Genomic DNA, 9118 nt, shown 5'->3' with positions numbered 1-9118 from the left:
ACTGTGTCAATTAGGCCTTCATGGTCGAATTGCTGCAAAGAAAACACTACTAATGGACACCAACGGAATCCACAGCGTGCACATCACTGACAAACTGAAATGGTCCATCCACACAGTGTGGTGAACGCAGGGCCTCTTCAACCTCAGTCTTGGCCCCTAAGAACCTCACAAACTTCTACAGATGCACCATTGAGAGTATCCTGTCGGGCTGTAATACTGCCTGGTATGGCAACTGCACCGTTCGCAACTGCAGGGCTCTCCAGAGAGGGGTGCGGTCAGCCCAATGCATCACCGTTGTCACACTGCCTGCCCTCCAGGATATCTACAGCACCCGATGTCACAGGAAGGCCAGTAAGATCATTAAGGACCTCAGCCACCTGAGCCATGGCCTGTTCACCCCGCTACCATGTAGAAGGTGGAGACATTACAGGTGCATCAAATCTGGGCCAGAGATTGAAAAACAGCTTTTATCTCCAGGCTTTCAGACTTAAATAGTCACCACTTCCTGACCTCCGCCCAGTACCCTGCATTGAACTTTAGTCAGTTACTAGCCGGCTACCACCCGGTACTCAACCCCGCACCCTTAGAGACTGCTGCCCTATGTACATAGTCTTAATTTATTTATTTTGGGGATTTGCGTGTATTGTTAGGTTACTGTTCTTTTGGAGCTAGGAACATAAGCATTTCACTACACCTGCGATTGCATCTGCAAAATATGTGTACGGCACGAATACAATTTGAGCGGCCCCTGTGTTGAGGATCAGCGTTGCGGATGTGTTGTTACCTACCCTTACCACCTGGGGGTGGCCCATCAAAGTCCAGGATCCAGTTGCAGAGGGAGGTGTTTAGTCCCAGGGTTGAACGCTGAGCTGTAGTCAATGAATAGCATTCTCACATAGGTGTTCCTTTTGTCCAGGTGAGAAAGGGCAGTGTGGAGTGCAATAGAGATTGCACCATCTGTGGATCTGTTGGGGCGGTATGCAAATTGGAGTGGGTCTAGGGTTTCTGGGATAATGGTGTTAATGTGAGCCATGATCAGCCTTTCAAAGCACTTCATGGCTTTGAAACGCTGAAAAGACGTGAGTGCTACGGGTCAGTAGTCATTTAGGCAGGTTTCCTTAATGTTCTTGGGCATGGGGACTATAGTGGTCTGCTTAAAACATGTTGGTATTACAGATTCGGTCAGGGAGAGGTTGAAAATGTCAATGAAGACACTAGTCAGTTGGTCAGCGCATGCTTGCGGTACAAGTCCTGGTAATCCGTCTGGCCCTGCGGCCTTGTGAATGCTGACCTGTTTAAAGGTCTTCCGGAACAGCTGGTGCTCTCATGCATGTTTCAGTGTTATTTGCCTCAAAGCGAGCATAGAAGTAGTTTAGCTCATCTGGTAGGCTCGTGTCACTGGGCAGCTCTCGGCTGTGCTTCCCTTTGTAGTCTGTAATGGTTTGCAAGCCCTGCCACATCCGACGAGCGTCAGAGCCAGTGAAGTACGATTCTATCTTAGTCCTGTATTGACGCTATGCCTGTTTGATGGTTTGTCGGAGGGAATAGCGGGATTTCTTATAAGCTTCAAGGGTTAGAGTCCCACACCTTGAAAGCGGCAGCTCTAGCGTTTAGCTCAGTGCGAATGTTGCCGGTAATCCATGGCTTCTGGTTGGGGTATGTACGTACTCTCCCTATGGGGACGACGTCTTCGATGCACTTATTGATGAAGCCAATGACTGATGTGATGTACTCCTCAATGCCATCGAAGGAATCCCGGAACATATTCCAGTCTGTACTAACAGGCCTGTAGCTTCATCTGACCACTTTTTTATTGATCTAGTCACTGGTGCTTCCTGCTTTAATTTTTGCTTGTAAGCAGGAATCAGGAGGATAGAATTATGGTCAGATTTGCCAAATGGAGGGTGAGGGAGAGCTTTGTATGCGTCTCTGTGTGTGGAGTAAAGGTGGTCCAGAGTTTTTTTTCCCTCTGGTTGCACATTTAGCATGCTGATAGAAATTTGGTAACACAGATTTAAGTTTCCCTGCAGTAAAGTCCCCAGCTACTAGGAGCGCAGCCTCTGGGTGAGCGTTTTCTTATGGCGGAATACAGCTCATTCAATGCTGTCTTAGTGCCAGCCTCTGACTGTGATGGTATGTAAACAGCTACGAAAAATACAGATGAAAACTCTCTAGGTAGATAGAGTGGTCTACAGCTTATCATGAGATACTCTACCTCAGGCGAGCAATAGCGCGAGACTTCCTTACAAATCGTGCACCAGCTGTTATTTACAAAAATACATAGTCAGTCGCCCCTTGTCTTACCAGACGCTGCTGTTCTATCCTGCCGGTACAGAGTATAACCAACCAGCTGTATGTTGATAATATCGTCGTTCAGCCACGACTCCGTGAAGCATAAGATATTACAGTTTTGAATGTCCCGTTGGTAGTTTAATCTTCCGCAAAGGTCATCGATTGTATCCTCCGAAGATTGCACGTTTGCTATGGAATGGAAGGAAGTGGGGGTTTATTCGATCACTTACAAATTCTCAGAAGGCAGCCCGCCCTATGGACCCTTTTTTCCCACCTCCTCTTCACGCAAATCCTAGCGATCTGGGCCTGTTCCCGAGAAAGCAGTATATCGTTCACGTTGGGCTCGTCAGACTCGTTAAAGAAAAAAAAGGATTCTTCCAGTCCGTGGTGAGTAATCGCAGTCCTGATGTCCAGAAGTTATTTTCGGTCATAAGAGACGGTAGCGGCAACATTATGTACAAAAACGTCTGATGTAAGGGAAAGCATTTTTATTAACTTGACATGTGAATCTGGCCTGGGACAAATATTGTCTATTATATAGTGATTCCTATGAGTTGGGAGCAATCAGCCAATGAAGAAGAAGAAAATGTACTACTTTAAAATAAAGTAGTGAACTATGTGGGGATTGCTATGAGTAGGGAGCAATCAGCCGATGAAGAAGAAAATGGACTACTACAAAATGGAGATGGCTTCAATGGCACTGTCCATGGCACTGTCCATGCCATCGCAGATACAAAAATGGCACAGATACAAAAATGAGTCCTCTATCTATCTCTATGCCTGTTGTTCACACTCGTATCTGCCCTCTCATTGGTTAGAATGGTCCCACCTGATCTTACCTCTTCCATTGTTAGAGCGTTCACTCGAATATCTCATAAATATAATAGACAATCTTTGTCCCAGGCCAGATTCATTACATCAATAACAATGTTCAGACATTATTTTTCAAACAGCAGAATCAAGCAGATTCAAGCCTCAAGAGTTAGTGCATTTTAATTTGTCTGATTATTACTTCACTCTTTCTAAGATACCTGGGTTTAGAGAAAAGCACTTCTTGCCTGTCGGATCTGTTTCCATCGAGTCCCAAGAATGGAGGCAGCGATGAAGACAAACACCAGGATAAGGCCCTTGGCCAGAGACAAAATACAACTCACCTGGAGGTAGAAGGGTGGAGGGAAAGCTTTAATCCTACTGCCATCATCTATTTTTAACATTTCACTTGTCACATCTTGAGTCTCACCTGTGTAATACCTGGTGAGGGGGAAAGCCAGCTGGGGCCAGCACACATCATTCCTGTCGCAGTCATATTCTGTAAAGTTAATCTGAAACCTGAAGGACACCAGGGCAGAACCATATCAGAGTTTTATTCACAGCACTTCACCAAACCTTTCAACGTAATCATAAAAACATTATACGGAGGCTGTTGATTCAATTCTGCGGGCTTTAGAATTTCAGGGGTCACCTGGTTTTGGGTGGTCCTGTGTTGATGGGGATATCAGTGAAGGTGATGGAGGAGGTGACAGGGAAAGACTGAGTCCCAGTCGGGGCAACACTCACATCAGAGACAGTAGTCCTAACAAGGAGGACTTTATTCAATCACACTTTTTTTCTGTCTCAACATAGGGACAGCATAGACAGAAAGGTAACATAGGTGTGATGGCAATGGACAGTGTTATAGGCTTTTGCCACTTATCTGACTTCCACTGCTTGGATCTCCCACTGAGGCAACCCCCGCCACCACCACCTCTGTCACAATGACCCTAACGTGGATGTGCCGGTGGGACGGAATCCCAGAACATGTTCCAGTACCACCCCACACAGGCTGGCTGCAGTTCAGTTTCACAACTGTGAGTTATTCAGTGTGTTGGTCACAGAAGTGGAATGGAGAAGCAACAAAGCCAAAATTAGGAATTAATAGGGTGAATATGTACGCTAATATTAGGATTTAATAGTTAAAGTTAAAAGGGTTTGATCAACCAGTCAGCCAGGGTAAGGAAATCTGTCTCTCCATCCTGGCTTTGTGTATTGCTGTGATCTGTGCCCTCTGAAGAGGCCACAGTCTGACTAACAGAGGTAGAGGAAGGTCAAACATTCTACAGAGAGACATGGTCTGAACTGAGTCTGAACCACAGCCTGCTCCTGTGTGGTAATAATATTGACACAGACACAGACTGCTGTCCTAAGCCACTGTGTGTGCTGGAGACTGTGTCTGCCTCACTGCTCATCCAGGGTAGGATTTATGCCCAGGTGTCTCCCACTGAACCCGTGTCTGGTAAATCTGTCGCTTTTTAGAGCAAGTATGCTTTGGCGAATCCAAGGGATATTTTAGTACTTATTTTAATTGTTTGTCTGGTTATCCCCTTTTTAATAGTGCTCTCTCATTTTTGTCAGACAACAAAACAGTCATTCCCAACCAACTATACTGGCCCCTGTGTTACGTTCCCCAGTTTCTGTGTTGTGGTTTGTGTATTATCATGTATGTATTTCAGGAAATGGATTCCTGAAATTCTCTACGAGCAGCTGATTGGTCAATCAACATTGATGATTGGAGAGCTGACCCCGCCCCCTCGTCAGGACGCAGCTGTCTCCAATTACTAACTTCTTCTGAAGCTATATAAGCCTCAGTTCTGTTGCTCAGAGAGAGATGATTGCAGAGAGACATTTGCTGGGAGACACAGAGATAATGGTTGAGAGTTATAGCATGATGGTTGTTGCTAAGACATTTGGTATGTACTGTGTAGTTGTTGCTGTGAGAGCTGATTGTAATCTTCTGTGTTAGCTTGTTGCTCAGAGAGAGCTTCTTTTAATGTTCTGAGTTAATTGTTTTTTTCTCAGTTTGTTGTGAAGACATTTGGAATATTGTTTCATTTGTTCCCGAAGGGGAAGGCACCTAGGGAGTGCTTAGGCAAGAGGCCCGCGGGCATACATATACCCGCAGTAATTTATTGTCTATGCACACTAGGAAAGACCTGGGTGGACCATCCCCTGTACTTTGGTTAGTGCACCAGGTGGTGCTAGTTAGGTAAGTAGTGGGTAGGCAGGTAAGGTAGGAGAGGGGGCTTTGATATTTAGTTTCTTTGCTTTGGTTCCGTCCAGCCCCTTTTCCCCAAACTTACCGTGTGAAGGAATAAATTCCCAGTAAACGGTATTCTCTGCCTTTTTGTCATCCTTGTTCACACCTACACTTCCATACCTCTTTCACACCACGGAGAGTTAAGTTGTAGCAGGGTGTTGCGTTCCCTCTTTCTAGAGGCGTGCGTAACACCCTGTGACCTCACGTCCCTGTGACCTCACTCACGTCCCTGTGACCTCACTCACGTCCCTGTGACCTCTTGTCCCTGTGACCTCTTGTCCCTGTGACCTCACGGTGGGAGCCTGTGATGTGTGCTGCTGTGACAAGGTATTTCCATCCATCGTTACACATACTGATCCACTTGCTCCGTGGATAGAGTAGACATTTTGATTCTGTTTGTCTGTTCATCAGGTTATGGTGTTTCTGTCATGTGTCTCCCACAGGTTTTTCAAAAAGGTCACAGTGGCATTATCTACACACTGGCCAACCAGGAAGATCTGAGGGATTAAAACAGAAATTAGACAGAAATTACTGTGAGAGTTCTGACTGTTCACTTACACACACAGACGGACGGACGGACGTACAGAGAGAGACACACAGAGAGAGCGAGAGTGATCCCGCTGCTGGTAGTCATCGGTGGGCAGTGGAGCTGACAGAACTACACTTTGGAAAGATGGCCTGGGCTTTGGTGTGCTGGAGCAGCTATAGAAGACAACACATTTCAGATCGACAATTATAATGCAGTAAGAAGGGACATTTAGCAAAAACAAAAAAAGCTATCAATTAAGATTGGACTCTATCTCTATGACAACTGGATTTTGAGACACAAAAATGTATAGGAAATAGGTGTCTCACATTGTGTCCCCTTCATAAAAAAACAGTCCAAGGACGGGATTGTCAGGCAGTAAGTTGACGCAGAGCAATGGGAACAAATCGGGGGCTTTTTCAGAAGACGGTGCATAGCACAGGTAATAAGGAACTGGAGAGACTTCCTGTCCAAAGAGCCCCAAGAGACACTGGCCATGAAACAGCTTCAGGGCTTCAGGGGAACAGTCCTGTGGGAGACACATGACAGAAACACCATAACCTGATGAACAGACATAAACAGAATCAAAATGTCTACTCTATCCATGGAGCAAGTGGATCAGTATGTGTAACGATGGATGGAAATACCTTGTCATAGCAGCACTCCAAAAATGGAACGAAAAGAAAATTACAACAAAATTTACCAGACAATCAATAAATACAACTCAATGTAAACGTTTCTGTTTAAAAAAATGTACTGATCTGATCCCTATACAAGCTCAAGGGGAACCTGGGAGGACAGGTCTTCCAGCGCCAGTACCCCTTGCAAGTATTCAGATAAAATAATGGTTAAAAACCTGGGTAAAAGACTTGCTGGCACGAAAATTGGCATGAATGACCAGTTCCCGAAGGAAATTGCAGAACGGCGTAAAGTTCTGTATCCAATTTAAGGAAAATAGATGAAAAGGGAAACGAGTAGCTCTCGTCGTCGATAAACTATATATTGATAACCAGTTGTTCAGAGACACAAAGACTACACCATGGCTATTTTAAAAATTACAAAGTTCTTATAGATGAGGAAAATAATGAAACACACAATTCTAGCTCGGTTATGGATTGTAGTAATACAACAAAAAATATAGCTTTTCTATATATCTTCAGATATAACTAATTGGAACACAAAAGCACTAATTCAACATGGTGAAGATAAAAACTCAGTAAACAGAAGGCACAGTATGTGTGGATGGTGTGGTGTGTGTTTTGTTGGTGTTTGGGAAAGTGTGGTGTTGAGTGGGAAAGGAAATGGTTGCATATCCCAGAACCAATGTATTGCTGTGAGCAGGGTTTGTGAGAGAACTTTCAATGTTGTTCAGATGATGGATATACTTTTATAATGAATTATACATCTATTTATTTATTTATTGTCCTATGATGGTGGAACAGTGTTTTAAAATAAATTATACATTTAATTTATTTATTGTCCTATCATGGGGAACTACATTCTTTTTATGAATTATACATATAATTTATTTATTTATGATCCTATATTGATGGAACAGTCCACAACCCTATACCCTAGACACCCACCTGAATGACCCAGATACTAAGAAGTCCCTAACTGTTTTATGGGCCTGCTGTAAGCGGTCTGTACGCAGCCAAAAGGCGGTCAGAGACCTAGAGCAGCACTGCCCCTCAAGATTCTGAGCCTCCTTGGCAGGGTTGGTCCTGCAAGCCAAAGCCCCCTAAAGGGAGAGCATAATATACAAGGAAATTCTCAAAGCTGCTAATGAGAACCTTGACAACCTTGTACCTAGCCGGTGGGGATTCCGGTGGGGTGTCCCCACCCAGGCAGTGGCAGTGCTGGCAAAACTAGCTGCAGTAACCTATGGGGAGGGGGTCACACTTGAACATTCAGAGAGGGGGTATATTATTGTGGCCCTGGTGGCACAAAATCAAAAGTCTGACTGCATGGAGATGCGTGGGAATATGGTCAATACGGGGGGACCGTGTTGTGGGTGTTTCAGGGGAAAGGGGTACATCTGACCTCCATCATCTAGGATGTGACAATGGTTAATAAAAATCTCCCCATTTCTGCCCAATTTTTTGCACAGTTTTGCAGGCCTTCTCATACAGCTGCAACTGTATATGCATTCGTAAATCAAGACCTTTTTGAGTTGGGCTCTGGGATGGTGCAACTGTTGAGAATGTGAGCCTATGGTTGTGTGGGGGAAAGGGGTTGAGTGTGTATGAGGGTGTGGGTGTGTGTGTATCCCACAACTGTTGAGAGGGAGTAAAAGATGTTAGGGACAATATAGGATGATTCACAATAATTGTTTGCTAATATAGTAATTGCTTGCAATAATGTAATTTTGGTAATGGCAAGATTGGTGAAATTGCCTACATTACTGCAAATATTAATAGATAATTATGGAAAATAAGATAAACAGGATTTTTAAAATATATATATATTTTTTGATGGCTATATATAATACAAATCGAGGTGAGGGCGATGGAAATGCATTTGGAGGTTGATCTACTTCTGTTCTGTGAGTGGCACTCTTTTTGAAGGATGGATCCTCGTCCCTTCAGGGCTATGGGATCCGGGGGGTCGGGGGTGGTCTGCCGGCATTGGGATGACAACCCAACTCGGGATGAGGAGGGGTTTTAGCGGGTGGAATAGTGGGGACCAATTGGAGGTTTACTTAGTAGCAATGCAAATATCATGATACAGCTATATAGACACTCAATCATCATGTAACGTTTTAACGGTGCGTTTACAAACATATATTTTAATAAATATATTTGAAACTTGTGTCTCTTTATGGTAAGTGGTAAAATAAGTATAGCCAATTATAATTGTAATGGCTTAGGAGATAATAAGAAAAGACGATCAGTATTTACCTGGCTAAAAGAGAAGGAATATAATATCTATTGTCTACAGGAAACTCATTAAAACATTTTAGAGGAAGTTTTGTGGAAAAAAGACTGGGGGGCCAGTGTGAAGAGCACAGGGTGCCAGTGGCGAATTTGCCAATCTTGGTGTTCTCTGGCAAATGCCAAACGTCCTGCACGGTGTTGGGCTGTAAGCACCACCCCCACCTGTGGACGTCGAGCCCTCATACCACCCTCATGGAGTCTGTTTCTGACCGTTTGAGCAGACACATGCACATTTGTGGCCTGCTGGAGGTCATTTTGCAGGGCTCTGGCAGTGCTTCTCCTGCTCCTCCT

Source organism: Salmo trutta, chromosome 27 (genome assembly GCF_901001165.1).
Source record: "Salmo trutta chromosome 27, fSalTru1.1, whole genome shotgun sequence".
Lineage (NCBI taxonomy): Eukaryota > Metazoa > Chordata > Actinopteri > Salmoniformes > Salmonidae > Salmo > Salmo trutta.
This window is presented reverse-complemented; position numbering follows the sequence as displayed.